This window comes from Lepeophtheirus salmonis, chromosome 4 (assembly GCF_016086655.4).
Source record: "Lepeophtheirus salmonis chromosome 4, UVic_Lsal_1.4, whole genome shotgun sequence".
In the NCBI taxonomy this organism is placed as follows: Eukaryota; Metazoa; Arthropoda; class Copepoda; order Siphonostomatoida; family Caligidae; genus Lepeophtheirus; species Lepeophtheirus salmonis.
The window spans coordinates 28,224,734-28,246,240 of record NC_052134.2 but is presented as its reverse complement, the minus strand read 5'-3'; the positions used below and the strand labels follow the sequence as shown (position 1 = coordinate 28,246,240).

The 21,507-nt window shown below is 28.9% G+C and overlaps 1 protein-coding gene across 1 annotated transcript in view; it reads right to left on the bottom strand.

Moving 5' to 3' along the window:
* The window catches only part of LOC121116719 (zwei Ig domain protein zig-8), a 232,638-nt gene extending 217,149 nt beyond the window's left edge, over positions 1–15,489 (bottom strand). Inside the window, exon 1 of the mRNA XM_040711017.2 lies at positions 15,324–15,489. The gene's annotated coding sequence lies outside the window, so the exon portion shown is untranslated. The remainder of the gene's footprint in view (positions 1–15,323) is intronic.
* Between the last annotated feature and the right edge of the window lie 6,018 nt (positions 15,490–21,507).

Here is a 21,507-nt window from a genome sequence, read left to right as displayed (position 1 = left end):
ACAACTGGTATATTCAAAAAATGAACAATTATAGGAAAATTTAGGAGAAAAGCAGTTTAGCTGGCATGTCTTTTCATTAAGCAACTGTAAGAAGCAGGAAATAAACACAAATGCTCCTCCGTCTCAAGCAAGTATATATGCATGAAATACTACGCCATCGATCATTAAATTAATTCAGTGTCCAAGAAGGACTTACATTTATACCTCCCAACAAAATATCAGCGTTATTCTTCAATATTCATGAACTCAAACACTCTATACATTGAAGCTACTTTATTAGTTATATAACCCTACTTAATTGCAATTATATAAATTATTGTTTTTTTTTAAGCTTATATTTTTTAAACTATGCTTCTAATTAGAGCTGTTTATCGTACTAATATATTTTACGTCATAAACAAATACCTCAAACTAACGTTGTTACCATGAGACAATTTCAAATATATTTAAGAAGACTGCAACTATCATATAAAAAAGCTACATTAAATTAGTTGCCAGATGAAAAAAATAACACAATTTCCACTCTGTTACAAGCAATGAAAAGAATGGAACTAAAATTTTTTCGATTTCCCATTGTAGTCTTAGTCTAACAAGGACTTATACTTAAAACGCCACAGTGCTACTTTTTGTCCTTTATAAAATACACATATTCGTGGTTACAATTTATACATATATGTTCTCTCCTCAAGAAAAATAAAAGAATTATTTTATAACTATTAAAAAAGGGAAAATGTTTGCTCTTACTTTTTAAGTGTTCATTATTTTATATGTTTTTTTAATGCAAAATTTTCCCCGTAAATTAAATATTGTTTGATGAAAATTGTTTTCAAAATGCTTAATAAACTAATTAACCCCAAAAATGTAATCTATTTAATAACCTTATTTTTCCTTTTAATTAATTAAAATATTGTCATAAATTAAATTTTGTATCATTCTTTTAACTATAACTATTTTGTTCTCATAAATATCAATAGATATATTAAAACATCAAAAAAAAGATTATTTATTATCCTTAAATAATATTCACAGCACAAGTTTTGGGTTCCAAAAATATTTACCTACTATTTCTTATTGTAAAAGCATTAAATTTGTATCTTTGAAAAATTCTATGAAATATTCAATACTTAGTACAAATTTTAGGGATTAAATTAGTATTAATCATTTTGGATGATGTTGTGTGTTTAATATAAAATAATAGCTACAAATTAGATTTTCTCTAAATGAAAAAAGACCCAGTTAATTTATTTCACAAAACCTCGATTAAATATTGCTAAATATACAAATATATTTAAAACAATATATCGTCTAGATTCGAAATATTGTATATAATGTGATGGAATATTTAAAAATCATTCTGTAAGTTATTGCCGGTAAATAGAAGATTCAAATGAATGAGGAGCATTAAATTAATAATCTTGGTGTGTATAATATTGCAGTACACTAAGGCAGGATCCCAAACATGGTACAAAATATAAATGACTTAATTATTACATTTGTTCAACTGTTCATCATTTAATTAAAATATGTTTTATTGTGTGTTTCTTTTTTCACAGTTCACTTACGGGATTATAAAAACGATGTTCACTATACTATACAATATACACACTAAAGATTAATATTGCTGGGAAATACAATATAATGCTGAAGTGGCTAAACAATCTAGGAAATTCTAGAAATATGATATCAAGGGAAATAATGGAGGATTTAACAATACATGTCCTGATTCTAATTATAAAAATTAATAGTTTTGTAGATTTATTTTAAAAGACAAACAAAAATCATAATAATAAACGATCTTCAGTTGCATTTCTTAACCTTTCCTCCAGGAAACAGAAGGACACTAAAGAAGTTTCCTTTACAGCTTCTGCCCCCATTGTCCCCACCTCCATAGAATAATATTTTTATGTCCGATTCAGATGTTACACTAGAGTAAACAATCAAGAATTGAAGAGTACTTATAAATCTATTGCAGAAAAGTAAACATGGCAAAGATGAAAGAGTGTATAAATTTTACTCTGTGATTCATCTTAGAAACACACCCACAGTGATAACATGATAAATAGTGAGGAAAATTGTGTGTACTTTGGGAATGTTATCAAAATAAACTGAAAATCAACATGTTATCCCTGACAATTTCAAGAATGTTCTGAAGGAGAACAGTTTAACTGTTTATATATCACTATCATTATATCACCTACAATCACCTGTGTGAAAGGAGTAGGAGGAGAAGGAAGTAAATAATGCCATTGGTAAGAATTGTCGATCCTCAATCTACTCAAAGACCAACAAGGACTTACACTATTGACTATTGTCTTGTCGCCAACACAACGGGTAACAGGAATGTAAAATAGGTGACTCCAGACGAGGTATAGTTTAAAAAAAGTATATTATATGGTGGCACTCAAATACAGGGAAATTACCCGACCCACTGGTATAAAAGGAGTGACCCTGCAATATGTAAATACTTGAATAGATCACATATTAAAAGGTACATAATGCTAAAACAACTAATATATCAAAAAGGATTGACAAGACACTACTGAAAAGAAGATGACTACTAAGGTTTTAAATAATAAACAAAGACATAGGCAAGAATTACTCCAATAGCAATCCTCAATTCTACTCTTAGTACAACAAGGACTTACAATTATAACGCTACAAAAGATCCTCAAGATTATTTTCCATCTTTTATGTGCAAACACAAATATTTAATCAGTTTTTGAATATAATTTCATGTAGTAGGCAAATAAGATCTTTACTCAGGAATTAAATAATAACGATGACAATATCTGAGCAATAGAAAATTCATTTGTCAGACCACTAATTCTGAAAAAGTGGGTTAGCTAAAAAATACACCTATTTAAAACATTAATAGTAGACTGTGAAGTGTAAAAAAACAAGCCCTGCCTTAAAGAAAGTGAATATGAATGTTGGACTCCTGAAGGGAAGGGAGGAGACCAATTTTGCTTTCATAACGTTTTATTCGATTCGTTGTACGCAGCTATGAGGTAAAGGCAATAAACAAACCCCTAAGTTTGTTTTGAAACACAGGAGTCTTTTTTTTTCTTGTTAAAGGAGAGGATGTTTTTCAAATAAATTTAAAGATTGAAATAAAGATAGGTAGACATTTTGTAATTTTTTAAATAAGTATATATTGTTTGTATTTGGGAGCATATTAAAAATTTTCAACTACAGATAGCGACAAGGACTGATGGGAAGAAATGGAATCCTTTCTTCTTCAATCCTATTGAGAAACTCGGAGCATACTATAAGGCCCTGATGTGGGAAATTTTAACCTGGATGAAGACTTACTATCCTAATAGCAACTATGTGTGGACCCAAGATGGTGTTTCCAGCCATAAGGCCTTGAAGGCACAGAACTTCTGGAAAGGAGCACTTTTTTTTCCAAAACAATTCCGAAAGCTAAGCCCCCTCCAAAAAAATAGGTATTGCAGACGCTCATGGAAGAATTTATTACTTTTTTTAAGCTGTCATCGTTGTTATTTAATTTTCTGAGAAGTGAATTTTTTTTCGACGATATACAACTTCATACACAACTGAATTAAATATTTGTATGTGATTATAAAGACAGAGGAGGATTTGTTCCGGAGTAATAATTGAATTTTCTTGTTGGACATAGAATATATTTGAGGATTGACATATTAATAGTTATTGCCTTTATTCAACGTAAATGTCATGTTGTTGTTTTTTTCTATTTTTTAAGATGCTCAAAATACTTCCGATTTTCTCGCCTATATATTTTTAAATTTCTGGAACATATTTTCCTTATTAAGTAATTACGGAATAAATAAAGATAGGTATATTTGAATGTAAAAACTTTATTTTAATTCAATGCAATCAATCTCAAAGAGATTTATACTTTTTTTTACCCTAGTAGTTTATGAATTACGGGATTCAATAAAATATTTTTTCCCAATTGATTGAATTACATTTATTTCCTTGTTTTTTTATTATAATTGACTCATTTTTATGTTGTGAATGAAAATAATAACCAAGTTATTCTCTTAACTAATTAAGTTACTAATATTTAATAAATCTATTTAAGATTATGAAAATCATTTTTAGAAGTATATAATAAATGTTTCATTGAATGTTCCTATAATTGGTGAGATGGAGTTGTACTGATAAATTATATGAAAACATTATAGTATTATAATTAGTCCATCTGTACTAGGATTTATTTCATGAGAAACATTTTTCCCAGGCGCGTTGTCTATTGATCTATACCGTTCCATTGTATGTTAACTACTTCAGAATTTAAAAAAATCCTTTTTTTTTATTTAAAATAACGATACATTCTTCCACATAGAAGATTACTAGACTTTATATAAATAATGAAATATAAAACCAAATCAATGGAGTTATGGGATAATGTCATAGGGATTTGCAAAACACAATCTTGTAATAAAAATTTGTATAAATCATTCAAAAAAGCAGAAAGACACTAGCAGTTTTTTTGTTGGTCCGGTCTAGCCCTTAAGAGTTTTAATATTAGATCTATTATAAAGCTGATTGACATATTTAAGAGAACCTAGTTTTATTAGTTTTTGAAAATAAATTGGGCTTAACTAAGACTAAATTGGATAATATTGCAGATTTCATTCCTAAATAACGACCGACACAACACTATGCACACGTTATTACACATACTATTACTTCCTTCTAAATCATCATAGGCGTACTTCCCTAGAATTTTTGTCACCACAACACTGAAATGGATATTTTAGGATGAAAAAGTTCTCACAAATGGTACTAAAAAACATTACAATTGTTACAAACCAATCTTTTTTTGTACTTGTTTGTGGACTAAAATAGGAATTAGTGACAGCAAAACCTCAATAATTACATCATTTTTTTAACTAAAAAACTAATAAAGTGTCTTCCCAAATAATATGGATATCAAAAGCTTATAATAAAGTAAAAATGTACATAGAAGGTATATGAAAAACCAGGCATTACATGTTTATTTGAGTATCTGTTGTGGATAAACACCCCCTGATAGTATCAATTGTAGTTAGAAACCTTAAGAAAGCATTGTAGTTAATAATAATTAATAGTAGTTAATCAATAATGATATAATTCGTGATGCGTGTTGGATAATTCCTGGAACTACATTTATAATCAAAATACCTCCCCCATTTCAGTTTTTTTTTTCTAATTGGTCCTGCCTTTTTCATCATTCATTCGGTACATTTTATTGGTTTGCCTACACGTACTATTTTCTCTTTTTATCTCAAAATTGAGGTAGCAGATAGTTGAAATTAAATAATGGCAACTTGTTCATAATAAGGAAATAACTTTGCAAAGTGAAAAATATATTATTTTCATTAGAATAGAATTACATCGTTTTTTTCTTACGATTTGGAAAGTTATTACTTTGAAGGATCATAAAAGTTATTGGAGGGTCTCATTATGTACATAAGGTTGTGAGGTTGTCCCTTACTAAGTTTTTTGGGGGACTCTCAGTCGATCCGTGGATTGAGGGATGAGGCTGGAGGTGATCAAATCTCATCAAATAATGTAATTTGACTTTTTTTGTATCTACCATGAACCATTACATTATAATTAAAGGATAAGAGTAATATATATTACGGGAAAAACTCTTATTAATCAAACCCATTAACTCAGGAATCTGAAAATTACTATAAACATACATAAATAGAAATATACAGTACAAACTGCAATGATTGCCCAATCCTACGTGGAAACTTATTTATTAAAATCATAACATAATTAAGTGATACTCAATGTTATCATACATAAAATCCAAAAATGTTGAACAAATCAGTCTGAAATTTAGCAAGTGAACACGTAAAATAAGTCAACAGTTTCATATTATAGTTTTTGGAGCTCCGACGTCGTTAAAAAACAGTTTTTTTCTAAAATAAAAATCTAATCTCCTTTCTCTTTTTGTATATATCTCATTCTCTCTGTCTCTTTCTACATCCTTCCCTTTGATTCTTTACTTGTACATCCATTTGTTGTTTTTATTCCTCTCTATTCATCCCTACTAACGGGAACCATCTGTAAGTGTCAAATATTGCTCTTTTTCTTGCACAAGAAGAAAAATGGCAAACCCATGAGGAAAATACGGGTTTGCTTGTTTTGACTTTCCAAAAAGGTATTCATGTAGTAAATATTAATTATTTGTATAATTGCCTTCTCTGGGCTTGTCTTTCTGTCCAAAGATCGACACAATCTTACTCTCCTCCTGAAGATATTTTAATAGGCAAATTTACAAACACCTCCACATAATGAGACATTCCATCTACTTGCATGATCCTTCAAAGGGCTTATTGTCAAAATATCTCAAAAAAACAATACTTACTCCAATAATATATTCTTCCCTTTATAAAGTTAATTGTATATTACTAAAAGGTTACAGAGATTTAATTATGACTACCTGAAATGTCTGTCTCCAATTTGTTATGGAAAGAGAAAGTCAAACATATACAATGTACCCCAAAAAACCATAATTAATTATTTATGTTGTTTGTTTATCTTCAAACCTTTTTTAACTAACAAGATAAAATATACATTTTGAACTTTGAAATGGATCTATTGATTAGAATAAATCTTTTGAGAAAAATGAGCCAATTATATGTCTAAATATTATCTCTACATATTGATGATATAATAAAGGTGGAAAACAACAAAAGTTTGACCTTTTACATACAAAAGAAAAATTCTATTGAAGACTAATTATTTGTAAATGGAAAAAATAATAACAAAATTATTGCCCTTATTTACAGGAGTAGTAAAACTAATCAAAAGTATAAGTAGCGTTTTATTGTAGGGTAACTGAGGGGGAAATAGCTTTATTTGTAAAGTTATTTAGAACATATTAAGACACTTCTTTCAAAATGTTTCAGTACTCTTGTTGAATAATTATATGTTAATATAGGTAATCAAATCGTAATATAAATTTTTAAATTCTTATTTCGAGTTGTGCATTCAAATCTAAACACTTTGATTTTTTAAACTTCAACAAGATCTAATTTATTAACTAACAATATAATTTCAACAAAAATTAATTTAAAAAAAAATGTATATATGGGCTTTATTAGTCATTAACATAGTCACCCTTAGCGCCATTGATAACATCCACCCGGAAGAAGACCTGATACGCACTGCAAATATAGTGTCTGGTCATGGCGTCCCAGTCTTGATGGCAGTGGCTATGAGGCCCTCAAAGTTTAGACACTGCAGGCTTTCCTCTTGACATGTACCCAAAACTTAAAGTTGAGGGGATGGTATCAGGCTTATAGGGGAGGCCATCAATGTCTAAAAATAGTGAAAAAATTAACTCAAGTCTCATTCAAAAGAGTGTTGCATTGGACAAGATCGGATTATTTTATTGCTGGTGTTAAATGTGGTCTCCACCCACACAAGGCTTATGCTACCCACTTTTTTTATTGCTCTCTGGACAGTTTGGTTTGAAACCCTGAGATTTATTGAATGGTCCTGAACGGGCATGAGAGAATTGGCCTGGGCTGTTTTCTTTAACTCCTCCAAGTCCAGGTTGGTCTTTTCGTAAGATACATTCTTCCTCTCCAACGTTTCGAACTTGCTGACGGCGTAAGGGAAGCCTAATGCTTAGAGTGCATAAATGAAAATTGTTCGATGAAGTTCAATCGTCATTTTGTCGACTTGTACGTCGGCTAAAGACCACAAGTTTTTTTAAATTTGTATCTTATTGTTTTGTTTTAATATATGGAAATATGAATTGATTTTAAATACTCAACTTTGATTAATTAATTAATTAGTTAGACTTCAGATTTCAATAGACCACCTGTTACCTACAGAGTAGGGATCCAAAACTTGCAGTAGTATTAAGTTACGGTTATATTCCCATTTTTTCCAATTACAAGGTTTCATTATGCAACCAAACGAGACCTAAAATATAAATAAACAATTTTTGGTTGTATTCTATGTCTCTAAGTTTAAAAATGTCGGAAAAACAACAACAAAAAAGGCAACCTTTTTAGTCAGTGTTAGTGACGAGAAGGGTACATAGACTGCTGACATCTCCATCTGGACAACTTACAACATAAGGAAGTCTACACAGCCTATCAGAAACAAAGCTTATGAAGTAACAATACAGCTGATTTCTGGCCTGCCTCCATGGCCCTACTTCAGCCCTGACCTCAACCCCACTGGACTTTGCAATTTAGGTTGTCTGCAGCACCTCTTATTCAAATTTTGATTCGCTTCGAGTCCTCATCATAACAGTTTGGTACACAACTGACACAAAATTAATCGACATGAGCTGTTAATCTTTTTTCTGGCATTTTGAGAATGTTATTGCTTATGAAGGAGGAAATGTTAAATAAAAAATATATTTAACATAATATTTTGCTAAAAAAAAATTAGTTTCAAGTTGTTTTTTCTTCATTCTTTAAAAGTCACGTTTTTTGTTAATAAGTCACGCTACGAAATCTTGTTTGTCTCCACTCTGTACATTTATACCAGGTTTTTAAAAAGTATTTCAAAACCTATTCACGGGCTTCGATATATTTTATGACAAATTTTCTTGTATAACAAACAATAAAAGTATATTAAACTTCAAAGCAAGACATTCAACCAAATATTCTCACTAGTTTATTGGTGGAATCCGAAATTAGATTTGGATATCAATTTGCAAGCCACACTAAATATTATAACGAAATATTGGCTTTAACTTGAATTGGTTAGTGAAAAATATGAATATGACTCACGTTATGAACGATTACATTTGTTTATTAATACTGATTATAACTCTAATTAATTAATTGAACTATGATGTGTATTTTTGAAATTTTTTATGTAAACAGGATCATTCACTTCTCTTTATCTGATCTGAGGGTCATAAATAAGTTTTGTACGATATTTTTTTTTCCCACAACATTCATCTTAATGGAAGCAAACTGACATACTAGTAAATATAAGATCAAACCAGGGAACTCTAAAATCGAATAATATAGTGTTGGGAAAATATGGTTGGAGGAAACACATTTGAGAAAAATTGGAGGATACTACCTAGAACTGGTAGAAACAATTGTATGCAATTCATTACCCCCTTTCCTGAGATAATTAGGTAGTGTATATCAGTGTTGCTATAAAATCACAATTTAGGCTGATTTTACTCACAAAATGTATGTTTTTATTTTTTATTATTCCTATTCAATCATTGTTGCTTGCTATATAAGAAGTAATAGTTTACCTGCTGATACTTTTATCCATGGTGGTAAGATCACTCTCCACATTATCAAAGATAGAGAGATCTACTGCTGTACAGTTTACAATATATTTAAACGCATAGAAGAGCCTTAACGATCATTGTTGAAACTTGATCCTGAGACTACCATAAAGAACATTTAAAGAAAGTACTGTTTTGCCAAGGATTAAAGTTGAAAATATTACATTGGTAATTTTGTTTCTAAGGAATTAAGTACTGCGGGAAAGGGCTGAATTTTTCCTTTTACTTACGTATCATAAAGGAAATCATAAAAATAGTGTGACACAGAGTAATTTAATAAATTTTTTCTAAAATTAACATTTCTTGCAAGCTTTGGAACGAGGTTTGAAGGCTTGAGATTGATGGTTACAATGTAAATAAGTGTTATCTTCCACACAAATCATATAATTTACCTTCCATGTTAAAAATGAAAGAAAAAATTGAACGTTTATTATTAAATCTACCTAGACATGCAAATTGGCGTGAGCAAAGGATTGGTAACAAAATTGTTAGTAAATATATAGATATAGTCCAAAGATTAAAATAATTTTAGTCTGCAAATTAAATAATAATACTTTTTAGGAGAAATTTTAAATTAAAAACAAATTTGTAGAAGTAAAATATCCACATCACATACTTATTGTGTGGTTGTTACATTGATTTCAGTACACCAAAAAGATAATTTCTTGTCCTCCTTAAGTGAAACATTTTTTTTTATAATTAACATAGTTAATTATTTATTATAACACAATACCTATGTAGAAAATACATAAATATTTGATGAAAACAACGCAATAAAAAAAAGCGGTCATTGCCAATTTAGTTATTTATAGTTGCACTAATTCATTACATGAATAAATTTCACCAACTAATGAATTTAACAAACCTTGTTTTAAAAATATAAAAATACGATTACTCATACTGTTATAAATAATTATCGTTTTTTTTTTAATACTATTGTTTTTTTATTTGTTTTTTTCAAATTTATTCGCAAATTCAATTATCAATAGCTCATTGTTATTGCTTTATATAAATAAACACGAAGTAGCCATGTATTACTGTGAGGACAAGGAAAACGGTAACATCACTTTATTTACTTGTATCCTTATATTTTAAAATTTTAATCCATCTTTTAATGTATCAGCTTGAGCAGTAGTTCAAACTTGATAACTTTGATCGTTCAGCAATGGTTCTTTCTACTCTCTATTCAAGATGGAATCCAAGAGACAGCGCTTGTCAGATTTTTCTAAAACAAAACTCTCAACTGAAGATGTTTTTCTTAATTCCTTATTCCAGGATCTGAACCTAATTTGCAGGAGTTGTAGTAAAGCTTTGACTTTCCTCGTTCGTGAGGTGTATTAATGTTGGGAAAACATTTAAATCCAAGTATCAGATATCCGCTGGCATTATAAAATAATTTTTATCATTGCAAAGACTGTAGTAGAATATATAATAATGTTAGGATGGCTTTTTAGAAAGATTTTTTTGTATGGTATTCCTACTCAACAGTCGCGTCATTCGGTGGAAAATAAATATATCAATAGTTTAACAGATTAAAGAGCATGAACTGATTAATGGGATATATCTCAGGGCTATTTTAATTTATGTTGCTATGCCCCTTTGTAGTTACTTGAACAGGTTGGACAAGGATTGATGGTTCCATCCCTTTTTTGAAAGATATTACATATAAAAAGTTTTGTGATTATGCTATTATCAATACACGATGTCCTTTTTATTAAATTGGACACCATATTTTCAACTTTTTTTAGTTGGTTTTGCACCACCCTTGAAAAACTCGCTGATGGAAGGGGTACTTTATTATTTGGATCACCACAAGTTCTGTTCATTCTCCATTAATTAGTATTGACCTCATTTTTATATTGCAACTTGTACAAAACCTATTTTTAATAGATTAGTAATTGGAGTCAAATTACAATTTGTGTCATATGGCTGGACCCAATTTGAAACAAGTGTGTAATTTCATGAAATGCGTAAAATTACTCATTATTAAATATTCATTTGATCACGCCATACCAAAAAAAAACACATTACTTTCACTAAATGAGTTATAATAAGTTATTAATAAATGATGAGAGTGCTAAAAAAGGCATCAAAAATTAACAACGTAACCCTAACAATTTGAAAAATCTTGAGGTGGAGAGCACCTTCGATGCTACGGCGCTTTAAACTACGAGAGAAATGAAATAAACACAGACACCACTCCGTACCTTTCTTGGACATGGGCAGGAATCACTCCATTGTCGATCATTAATCCTACATTAAGTTCAGTAAGGATTTACCTTTATAACTCCCCAACAAATCTTCAGTATAAATTACTTTATACTTATTGGTCTCTTCCTCCCTCCAAAAATAAAATGTTAATGATAGGAGCATAAAAATAAATTGTTACTATGTCACTTTTCCGAGTCGGTTTTTATCATACCCACATATTATGTATCCTACTGTGATCTCTCATATGGCCGAAAACATTTTTGACGACGAAGGACAATTTGCAGAGTATACAAATTGTCAAAGGAACATTTGGAAAATTTTGCCGAAAAATTACATTTAATAAATATGATATTCTATAATTTAATACTTTATCTCATGAATTAAAAATAGGTGCAATACGCAAAATTATATTTTTTTATTGCAATGGTTTGAGTATAAGGAACATACCCAAGTAAAAAATATATATATTTAAGAAAAAAATTACATAATATTTCATTCAAGTATCATTATGTTGTTAAGGAACATAATTACTACACAAAATAAAATATTTTAGTTTAATATCTATAAGAATCATTATTGTAGATGTTTAAAATGAATTTTCATTTTATAAAATACATTTTTTATTATTATTCTTGTAATAAATAATTTATTTACAATTTCCTAGACAGAATTATGTAAAGGTTATTGAAAAAATCGTGAACCATGTAAATTACAGTATTTTCGTTGCCGAAATGCATAAATATTTATCTCTAAACATATATCAACACGATAATTCCTGTAAGTTATCCTTTTTTTGATATATTTTTATTGTAAATTTTATTTTTTGAAGTGTTGCTCCTGGGCACCGTTATGAGAGAATGTGTTAATTCAATTTAAAACTATAGTACACCTATTGGATACTTCATATAATATAGTAAAATGTGGTTCTTATAGTTGGGGTTAACTCTACAGGAAGGTTTTAGGTCCCCAACGATTCCTGGTACAGACTTGAACTACATTTGATTCATATACTTTAGTGTTGTATTTATATAATCATCAATAATGAATATCATGAAAAAAATATATATAAAATTAGTTATATAGCTTATGAAAAATATATATCATATTATCAATGAAATTGTATTAAAATATCAATATATTAAATATCATATTTTAGACAAATGTCCCAAATGTACGTTCGGAAAAATATCCTTCAGTAAAAATATTTGCATCTAATTGTCTTAGAACGTTCAATGTTCAAATCATAATAGTTTTATAAGTTTATTATAGAGATTTGTTGAATATGTGATGGAATTAAAATAATATAGAATTATTAGGTTATTATTTATATGTATAATTTTTTACTTCCTTCCGACCCTTTAAATATATCTTCACACGTATTTTTTTTAACCTGGGTATACATGGAGAGGTATATAAATGGGCAATTGCTATACGTCAAATATCTTTAAAAAACATAACGTAGAATGAAAATGTAAAGTTAGAATTGTTTTAATTCCACTAAACTATATTTGTCTTTATTTATTTTTCAGGTTATACAAATATATAGAAGCAATTTTGATTTTCTATAGTCCAGTGATTCTCAAAGGAGAATCTCAGGGATGGAGGTGAGATTTACAAAAAATATATATTGATTTACTACATTAAAAGTTTAGGCCAATTAAGGAATATGTGGCTGTTAACATATTTCGATGGGGGTAAGTCTATTCAAAAAGTTTGAGAACCACTGGTATATAGTTTTGAAATTCCTTTAAGTGAAATATGAATGAATTATATGATAATTTATTCTCTGTTAAACATGAATTTTCCAAAATAAGGTATAATAAAATAATATGAGACATCGATATTTCATTCCCGATTGGGGAGACTACCTGAAATTTGGTATGTATGTTTAATTATATGTATAATGTTGAAATATAACAAGCCAAATTCGATTTTCTAACTCTTGGGGTTTCGGCCCACCCTATTGTATACACTATGATATATTTCCTGGTATTCCGAGATTTCTTGGAGTTTTTCACCAACTGTCAATCGGATATCAAAAAACTCTCTCACAATTTGGTAAAGTAATATAAATGAAGAAAATGAGAATTGAGAATGAATGAAAATAATATGAATTAATAGGGGATATATATATTTATGGAAAAATAAATCATCCATTTGACTACTGATGTGCAATGATGAGAATGGGTATTATTTTAGATTTGTTCAATTAAAGGACAACAAAAAATCAACATGATAACTTTGACAAATTTGAAAAATGTTTGGGAGGAGAGTAACATTGCTGTCATGTCAATATATTGAATCAGAACTATGCAGCTGTGACAAGGTAAAACAATGAAAATAAACAAAGGCATAGGCAAGAATTACTCTTATTTGATCCACAATTATATTCTGATTCCAACATGGACTTACAATTATAATTTTACAATAAATCTTAAATGTTACTTTCCGTTTATCATAGGGATTTACAAATGTTAAATCTAGCATTGTATATGATTAGATATAGTAGAAATGGAAGTTCACCTCTCAGGAATTAAAAAATAATAATAACTCTGATTTTTTTTAGTTTTAGATCCACGGAAGTCTATTATCTGCAGTATCCGTCATCCAAACGCTGAGGCCACTGTTATCCAGCAATTAACACGATGACAGAGGACAGCATCTCAAGCATTTGCCAGGCCTTCTACCGCCTGGAAGCCGTTATAGCCACTAAGGGAGGCTACATTACTGATTAATGTTGCTCAGATAAACATCTAGTTATGTTAGTAATTTTGTTGAAATTAAATTATTAATTAAAAAATATTATCTTGTTGAATTTTAAGATTAAGTGTGATCAGATTTTATAATTATGACATCACGTACTTAACTATATAAGTTCTAGGACTTTTTTGCAATTCTGGACTAGACCGGACTGCAGTTTTCAATTATAAATAAGACCAACACAAGAATGGTATGTAAAGTAAGAAAAAATGACTTATTTTGGGAAAAGAACAAATCTTGTCTTTGTTCCAAGTATCTGTAATTCCATGGCTTATGGAAAGAAACAACACTTTTCAATTATCCAACTACAAAAAGAAAACAAGAGGAGCTAAAAAAAGTTCTAAAGATTAGGTTATATACTTGTTATATTCTTTAATAATTTCGAAAACTTCCTGTTAGTTTTACTCTTTTTTTAAGAATCAAAGCTTTATTAAATCAAATTAAAATATTTGTTGCTTGTGTTTTTGGTAGGTGGGGGCAGGGGGTTGAGTTTGAAACAGAAGCATTACTCATTACGGTACAGGCAAATTTTCTTGGAATACCAACAACTAATTTTTTTATTCCTGAGATGAAACTTAACTTATTTTTAGTAAATTAGTTTCAGTAATAACTTCTAAGTGTGTGTATTTAATTTATTTCATAGTATATATACTTTGTATTTAATAAATTGTACTCGTTCATGATAAAAAGTTCTCTTATTTCATAAGTCAAATCCTGTAGGACAATTTTTTTTTTCACCAACCTACTTTTTTATTTATAATCATGCAAAAATATTTGTTTTTAACTACATCGTAGATATTTATAATCGATATGTGTGTGTATGCATATGAAATTATTTGCATATATATATATATATGTATAATAGACAGACATGAATAAAAAATGGAGATTTACTCACCTTTTGTTGTAGGAAAACCAATCAAAATACATTGTCAATAAATATTGCAAATATTTAAATGTTACTTTGTTAGATCTTCATAGAATGTTACTATTTTCAATATCTATTTTTTTTTGTAGGTAGTATTTTTAATTTCCATTTGCATGTATTTTGATACATAATCAATAATGAGTTTATTATTTTGTATTTGCTTACCTTTTAAGATGTGAAGTAAAATAAGAAGAATTTCTGATTCATTTTATATCACAAACTATTTTACAATTTTTGTTCTAAATAAATAACTTTTTTGTTATACGAAATGTATGCTTTTCTTTGTATTTTCCTCACTCTACACCAGAGCTTAAAAAAGAATACTGACGATACTCTTCGGTCTTTCTATGTGTATATATTTAACTCTAAGAGGAGCGAGCAATAAGAGAGAAGTTGTAAGGGGGAAGGGAGACTCTTGAAATTATTTCATAATAATATTTTGAATAATTATTTATCTTTGACGGAATTGTCTTTTCAACTTCATATCGCATATTATTAATATTTTATTTATTTATTGTAATGACATCCCCTGGTTTCAAGGTGGGGCTCGATTCTACCCTTGAAGCTATTTTCGGCCTTCATGATACTTTTTTAATGGTAGAATGTCCACTCTTTATCCAATGAAAGGGGTTGCATTGTTCTTCCTCTCGATGGCGATACAGCAGTTATAATCGAAAGGGTTGAGGTCTGAGAACTGGATGGACTTTCTACCATATCACGAGTCTTTTCCAATTTAAATTTTTGCTGATGGAGGTATCTTGGATTTAGGGCATCGAAATTGAGGCTCAAATACTAATGGATAGCTATCCTGATGTTCTTGCGATCAACGCTGAGGTATTTGTCTAGTCTCTTTATGCCAGTTATTGGGTGAATATCTTCCATGGTCATTAGATCGTTGATGAAGGCCTCAACTCTATTTTTGTTGTAGAAACAACTTCTTTGAGACATCTTGGTTCACAAACCGGCATTTTAATGATATAGATAAGTTATAATATATATAGTTTTGATATTGGCACCATCAATCTTGGCGATGTCCTTTTGGATTACTTTGGTATCAAGAAGATCGTGTATCATTTGACCAGTTGCACCTTTATTTTTTGTTTTATTTAATGTAATATACACTAAATATAAGCTCCTTGAATATAGATAATTTTTTGCAATACAAACTTCTTCACCGCTCATTTTTTACTCCCCATTCTGTATACATAAATGATTTCGTTTTTGTTGTAACCAATGAAATGTTAATGTGAGTATTTTATTTGTGACAAATCAACAAAAAAGTATGTAAAAATGTTTTTTTATATATAATGAAGTCTCAACTACATTTGTACTCGTTGACAAACTATTTTCGTCAATTTCTAACAAAATATATAATGATTAAACCTTTTGAGACGACACAATTTGTACTTAATGTACGAAAGATATAAGAATTTGAAGCTGATGGAAGTTAAAAAAATAAATTCAATATGTAGTTTTTCTATATTCTTGTTCGAGATAGTATTTGTGTAAGCACAACATTAATGATTAATTATACAAAAGAATATTACTTAAGTTTTATAAATTATTCTTAACAATACTCGTTGATGTTTAGAAATGAAAATGCTACTAACGTCAACTGGTATGTTGCAAAGGTTGATTTGTAAACTTTGTATATATTTTTAATACATTTTATATCTCTGTTGAAATTAATATAATCAACTTAGTTCAATTTCTTTTTTCACTTGGTTTTAAGCACTTAAAGTTTTACTCTTTTTAAAATTACATTTTATAAATCATAAAGTAGGTTAATACTAAAATGTTAAAATCTATCTGTAAACAAACATATAGTCTGTTCATTAATCCCTACGAGTTTCTAGTTATGCAAATATTCCTAGTTAGAAAAAACTAAACAAATATTTGTTTTAAGAATAATATACCTTGAATAGAATGAAACATTGGTTACAATTAAAAATAACTATTTTCGTTGTTCTTTACAATTTACTGATTTAGGGGAATATACATTATTTTTATAAATATTGTTGTATATATACTTATTTAGGACTAACCACTGCAGTTACAATCAGTCAAGTATCTGTTCGGTACAGTTCAGTCCTGGGTATATGTCCTTTAACTGATCAAGTTTGGTCCTCGATGATGTAAATCAACTTAATTTCTCCTTCTTATAATATAGTTCTAGTACTAACAGTCCGAAGAATCGACAGTCTTAATGACCGGTCCTAAGGACTGATAGGATGGGTTCTAATTCTGGACTGGATCGAATATATGAAGGCTAAAACAACACTAATTATATTTAGACAGCTTGGAAACTCTGAGATTTATGTTTATGAAAATGTGTTCCTCAGATTCAACTGACAAAATGATGTAAGAAAAAATAAACCAAATTCTACTGATTTCCTTCGAATATGAACGACGTGTGGTCCATTTCGTGTGTCTCCTTGTTACGTGCACGCACTAGGACGCAAATAACTCTATAGATAGTGATGTAAGAGAGCTTAAATTGATATTTATAGATGTAATAACATGCTATAATTTTAAAAGGGTACAATTTGTCCAAATCGAGTAATTGGATACAAATGTATGGAACGCGCTTGAGAGAAATTGTTCTCTTACACCCAATGTTCTTAGGTTTGCACCCCAGTTGTTCCTAGAGAACAAAAAAAGAAAATTTTATATGGACTTCAAATAAAATTCTTAGGTCAGATGGGGTAAATTAAATACCATAATGTTGAATTATTATTCATTACAATTCTATCTGACCAATTAAAGGAATATGAAACAACCCGGATTTTTTAAAGAACGTTTTTTAGATCTTTATGTTTTGAGCAAAGGAAGTGTGGCCCTTTTACTCACTGGATTTGAATCCCTAGAACAACTTTGTTTCTTTGAGAGAGTGTACAATAAAAGTTTACAGACACTGTTGACTCCTTGCAGGCCTCAATTTTTGAGGAAGTGGTCAACATGGACAAGCAGTTCTTCATACAGGCTTTTAACCACGTTCAAGGCCAAGTTGGAGAATGTGGCTGAAGCTGGAGGTGGTTGGTTTGAGTGATTGACTTCATTATAGATCATTAAATGTATAAGCAAATATTACCGAATCGCTGAATTAAACTTGCAAAATAAATGTACCTTATATATCACTTTCTGGATTTAAAATCCCTAGAAAATATAAAATAGTATTTTGATGTAACGATAGGAATATAGAACCACCAAAATTTTCCAAATTAATTGATTTTTAAATTACTAAAAATTAAAATTTTCTAATTACTTTATTACTAAGTTTAATATATTTATAATAATTTGTAAAAAATATTTAAAAACAATAATTATGTATGGATGGTACTATTTTTTAAGGGTATTTTATTGAATGACTTTTTGTAAATTAAGGTCATGGTACTATAGGACATTTGAGCACCATAGCTACTAAAATAGATATCAAATTCAAAGCCATGAAGCAAGTAGGGAAACAATAGCCACGTAATCATTTTGCCTTATTTTGATTGATAAAATAAAACTTTTTTTTATTAAGTAGGACTACCCAGAGTGTCATAAACAATGATTTTAATCAGTTGCATTTTTGGGAATATTTATAAAAATAAACCCAGAATCAAAAAAGATTGGAGGAGAAAAGCACACATATCATAACGTTTTATAAGATCAGCTGCAATTAACTACGACAAGAAGGGGGAAAGGGGTAGAATGAAATAAACAAGAATTACTCCGACATCGATCCTCAATTTTACTCAGAGGATTCACCAATCCTTGCGTATGAGTAAACACAATGATTAACTGGGTTCGTATACCGGTTGTTTCAGTGAAATCTGAACACTAACTATTACAATAATTTATGATGGTTGAGTGCTTGAAATAAATTAATATTTAGATATATTAAAGCTTAAAAAATTGTTTTCAAAGCAAAAAACCATCAGCATGTCAAAAAAGTTCGAGAGGAAGAAGGGTTCTGTCGAAAATGTCAAACTAGCCCGGAGGAGTCAACGAAAAAAGTCCAGGCTAATCTCTTCAAGTCTCTATGGGATTATGTAAGAAATTTTGGGACTTCACAACAAACTGTACAGAGAGCTTTGGGAAAAGTGGGTGGATTGAGCCTTGTGAGGGTGGATAGACCACCTTTGACACCCATCTTCTCCCTTGAAAACTCTTTTAAATGAGTTTTGAAATACTCTTTTGAGTTATTTTGAAGTATTTTTTTTACATTTTTCACCCTCCTAAATACCTTATACCAACTCCCTTAATTACACCTTTTGGGTGCATGTCGATTGGAAGGACTGCACTGTTGCTATCTTAACACTGAAGCCTCAATGCCCCTATCACCATGTACTGGGAAGCCATGACAGAGCACTATATCAGAAGTTGATGTCAGACCTTCGGCCATCTGAAAGCCATAATTTCCGCTCAGTGTGGGTATATGAATTAGTAAAAGATTTCAAACACTCTTCCATTTATAGTAATAGTTTTTTTGTATTTCTAATGTTAATTAATAAATATATCTTGTTAAAGTTTAAAACTCAAAGTGTTCAGACACATGACTGAAAAGTCTAGGGCTATACAAAGAAAATAAGTTGTTAATTTTGTCTTTAAAATTGTTACCCAAAATAATGTAGTCGAGTAGGTTGGCAAATTTGTTTTGTTTCATAAGTAATTGTATATGCCTTAATATATTGAAAAATGAATTAATTTCAATCAATCAACTTTCATTAATTATTGAATTAGTGAGTGTTCAGATTTCAGTGGACCACACGGTAGGTCAAAGAAATTATATAGATTTGTGGTTTTCATACTTTTTACATTGTGTACAATTTGTGAAATAGATATACAGTCGTCCAAGAACTATCATTATTTAAACATTCAAATTTTTGACTGATTTTTATTGAAATAAATTTGGTGACATATTTTTTTAAATAAAATATTTTTTTTACTGTTTAAAATACCGTTTTTATTTTTTTAACGATACCTATTTTTATTTTTTTTTAGGTCAGTTTATTTTTTTTTGTTCCAATTTTTACGCATACTTTGATTAAAGAAAAATTAATGTAAGCATTGATAAATTATTTAAATGGCCCAGAAAAATATAACAAATGTTTCTTTATTCGTTATTCTAAATACAATAAATCATAAATTTTCTGTCTTCTTAAAAAAAAGTAGGCTACAATAGTCATCTATATTTTATTGATAGTATGTTTAACTTTTTACAAAAGGATGCAAAAGTTATAGAGTCTGACAAAATTTTTATTTAATATTCAATTTGATTTGAAATACTTTTGAAAAACGAATATGATTATTTTATAGGTTTTACGATACTTCAACTGAAATCATGTTAATAAAAATATTTTATGTGTATTTGCTTAACAGTCAAAACAACCTTCCTTCTCATTTCAAATATGTCAATTTTTTAATTTAAAAATAACGTCATAGATGATAAATGTTTGTAACAAATATCATAATTAATAATAATAATAATATGGTACTCTTTTTGCAGCCAATGAATTCAATGGAGATTACTTGATATTTGTATGTTTTTCTTGATCAAGTTATTTTTATTATAATATTTGCTGTCCTTTTTTAAACAGTTTTCAATACATCAAATAAGGATTCAACGAATGGTATGGCCTTTTCAATGTTCCAGTTAATGAACCCACTGACAGTGTTCTGGGATTTAGTACAGCCTGATATTCATAAAAAAATTCCTATTATTCGTTTGAATCATCATTTTATAGCCATTAATTTTCAGTATACTCCTAAAACACAAAGTTTGACAATTTACAATCATTATATATCATTATTATATGCTTTGCTTATATATCATAATTTTGAGCTATAGTTGTATACCTTTGTAAACACTAAAAAAAAAATATAAATAACATCTGAAAGATAAAAACAAAGGAACAACTATTTATAAAAACAGTTATTTAAATTCACTAAACCTCAAGATATAGTTCTTACATTTTTTTATATGATATACACAATTGATACGTACAAATTTGGGTTTTACAATTTGCATAATCAAACAAATATATAAAATAAATTTTATCAAAAATTAAAATTGAATGACTTCATTATTAGAATTAAAAAATTATATCCTGTTAAAAACCCAAACTAATTTTGTTACAATTATTTTAAAATAAAAATACAATTGTCTCGATGTAGTATTTCATGGAACTATTTTAGATATTTTAATTCATTTTTATGAATGCAAAATGAATTGAATAGTTGAAAAAATAATAGAAAAACTAAATGACTGAATTATTATAATCTCTTTCTCATTATTATAAACTCTTTATCATGTAATAAATTACGTTAAGTTAATTTTGGATTCAGTTTTTCCATGTTTGCT